Raw genomic sequence first — 3,076 nt, forward strand, 5'->3', positions numbered from 1 at the left:
CCCCCACCCTCCCCCCGTAACAAAATAGAAACACAACAACGAGAACAAAAAATAAAATAAAAACACGCCTAACCTTTGCCTCAATCGCTAATCAGCAGTCGGACAGAACGAACATTCGTCTCTGTCGTAGAGGAAAAATTATTGTGCAAAAATGGTCTCGGTTGCACTTTCACTTGGGCTCGTTTGATTCGGCCACGGGAACGCCGCCGGCAGGTAGGCAACCTAACGCACGACGAGGTCCGCCTCGACCTTAGGCCTCCCAACCAACCCCGGCGCCTGTGCGGTAGGCAGCCCATCGCACTGCCAGCGCCTACTCCCGCCGGCTGGCGCCGCCGCGGCGGCACGCAGCCCAACGGGCCTCTCCGGAGCAGGAGCGAGCCGGAGGCCGCCGCGGGGGTAGGCAGCCCACCGCGCTCGCGGAGGGAAGGCCCACCGGCCGCCCGCCACCTGTGACGGCGCGCGGGCGCGCGGGGCGGTGCCGGACCCCAACAGCACCCACCGCGCTGCTCTACCTCGTTGGCCTCTGTCTCGAGCTCCAGCGGCGTGAGCCTGGGCGGGCGCGGCGCACTCTGCGTGCGAGCGTCATAGGTAGGTGTCGTGCGCCGCGGTGGGCCGCACCGACTGCTGGGTGGGGCCCCGCGGGCCCCGCCGTGCCGTCCTCCTCTGGTCGTGCCGCACCGCGACCGACGCGCCTCCATTGTTCACTCTCTCTCTCTCTCTCTCTCTCTCTCTCTCTCTCTCTCTCTCTCTCTCTCTCTCACACACACATGCACGCGCAGTCGTACATTGTAACGCCATCCTCTTGACTCCCCTCTGACGTCGGCGCGTCGTCTCGTTTTGCGTTTTCCTCGCATCGCTGCTGCCACTGCGCTGCCGCGGGTGTCGCTGCCGCCGCGCGCTGGTAGTCAGGGTGTAAGGCCCTCGGGAAGGCCCGGTTAGCCTGCGCTGCCGGCGCGCGTGGCGCGCGGGGGGCCCTGCTTCACGGTCTCCTCGAGCTGCCCCGGGCCGGGCCGGCCGGGCGCGCCGCCGGTGAGTAACGTTATTGGCTGGGCGAGTTTGCCGGGGCCGCAGTCGATAAAGCCGTGTTGGGCGGCGACAGGACAGCAGCCGTGATCCTGGCACTGATTGGGCCACCTAACCTCTCGGCCCCGCGCCACCGCGCCACGCCCAGTCTGGCCAGCTCCCTCCAGTACAGTACAGCACGGGCGGCGGCGGGGGACCAGCGGGGACCGACGGGACAGGTTGCGGTCAGATCGAGAGGAAAAGTTAGTCGCTGTCACTCACTCACTCACTGACTGAGCCGCGGTGGCGGCGGTGGCGGCGGCGGGCCACTCGGGCCACACCCACCGCGCGCCTGGCCGGCGCGGTACGGCCGCCGTGCCAAAGCCGTGGCGAGCCGATTACAGGCAATGTAAGACACACTCGGCCGATCGCTGCCTACCCACGCCGACACGGCCGGAGTCTGCAGTGCGTTCGTTCGGTTGGAACTACCCTCGCAGGAGTTTTGTGTCTTCCGTCATATGCAGAGCGGTCGTTTCTGGGCGTTTTCTGTGTCGGATTGGTTTCGTTCAGGGGCGTCGACAGGACGACTTTTCAGGGGGGGGCAAACGGTTCGAAGCTATGAAAGTTGCCTACCTACTAGGGGCTGTTATCTTATTTAATTTTCATTATTTATAATTTGGATATTGAATTAACACTGAATCGACCGCAAATAACAAGAAGATTGGAAAGGCAGTCAGCTTCGTGTGCAACGAAGCACCAACCAAACTTTTGTAATGTTGGATACGGTTGCCTCGCTAGCCAAAGAGGACATATGTAACTGCAAAATTCGCGAGCGAAGCGAGCCAAAAGAAATTTTCATTTAAACTCTGAATTTTACGTTAGTTATTGAGAGGAGTGGGTCGATCTAATGTATCAATTATATTGATAGGGAATTGGAGCATTCCTTGTGTATGCAACCTTGAAGTCAGTCCAGTCTGAGCTAAAGGTAGGAAAAGCATAACATGTTCAACTCGCGAGCGAAGCGAGCGAGAAGCCAGAGCTGAACTATTATATTTGACACCTCAGGATCGATTTTAGAAGGGTTTTTAACGTTGTATTTACTAATTTCTTTCTTTTAATATTGTCTATCGTTGCCCCCCCCCTGCCCCCCCCTGGCCAAAATTTGGGGGGGGGGCATTGCCCCCCCTGCCCCCCCCGGTGTCGACGCCCCTGGTTTCGTTGGTTTGCATACTCGCTCTGGGCGCGGGGGGCCAATTGCCTCTCATGGGCGCGGAATCCGCAAACACTGTTGCACGGCGTGTGCAAAGAAAAGTACGCTGCATCGCACGTTTCCATTGCATTGTGTTAAAACCAGTCGTGATTAGTCTGATTCGTAAAGAACAGATGACACTTTTTCAGACGCCGTGGAGCTCCCTGCCCCCCCCCTTTCCCCCTTTTTTTCGGATACCGGACTCTCCCGCCCGACTCCATCCGTGTGTCTAGTTTTCTCGCTGGACTTCCCCTCTCCTCTCGATGCAGCCGAAGCCGAGTCCCTCTCCAAGTCTCGTCCATCTCGAACCGGGTTTCGGCTTTTGGTTTGAAATCAGAGCAGCCGAGCTTTGGCCTGCGCAGCCCCGCAGCAGCCCCGCGTTGTATCGAAATGTGCTGCCTTAATCGGAGCCCCTCCAGCAGGCCCGCCCGACCCGGTGCAGACGGCGTATCGCGTCCGATCGGCCCGCGTCATACCAATGCGTACTTGTGCCCCACTTGTGCCAGCAGCTGCAGGGCTGCTTATTTTTCATCTATTGTAAATTATTCAAGGAGATTCGTGTCTCGATAGCGACGCTGCGCCACCGACTTTTCATGTTCTTTTTGCGAGACAGGCCTTTACAGGCTTACACACTCCGAGGCGGCGGCGGTGGTGGCGGCTGCGGGGAGGGAGGGGCGGAGGGACGGCGTGCTCGGCACGGACTGCGGTTGTTGGCACGGGGGCGAGGACCTCGGCGAGGACCTCGCAGAGCACTACCTTGGCCAGCTGTTGGCGGCGAGGGCGGACTCGGGTGACATCGGCCAGGACGCGGCGACGGCCGCGGGG

The sequence above is a fragment of the Frankliniella occidentalis genome, unplaced genomic scaffold, assembly GCF_000697945.3.
Source record: "Frankliniella occidentalis isolate FOCC.00 unplaced genomic scaffold, Focc_3.1 Scaffold85, whole genome shotgun sequence".
Classification (NCBI taxonomy): Eukaryota; Metazoa; Arthropoda; class Insecta; order Thysanoptera; family Thripidae; genus Frankliniella; species Frankliniella occidentalis.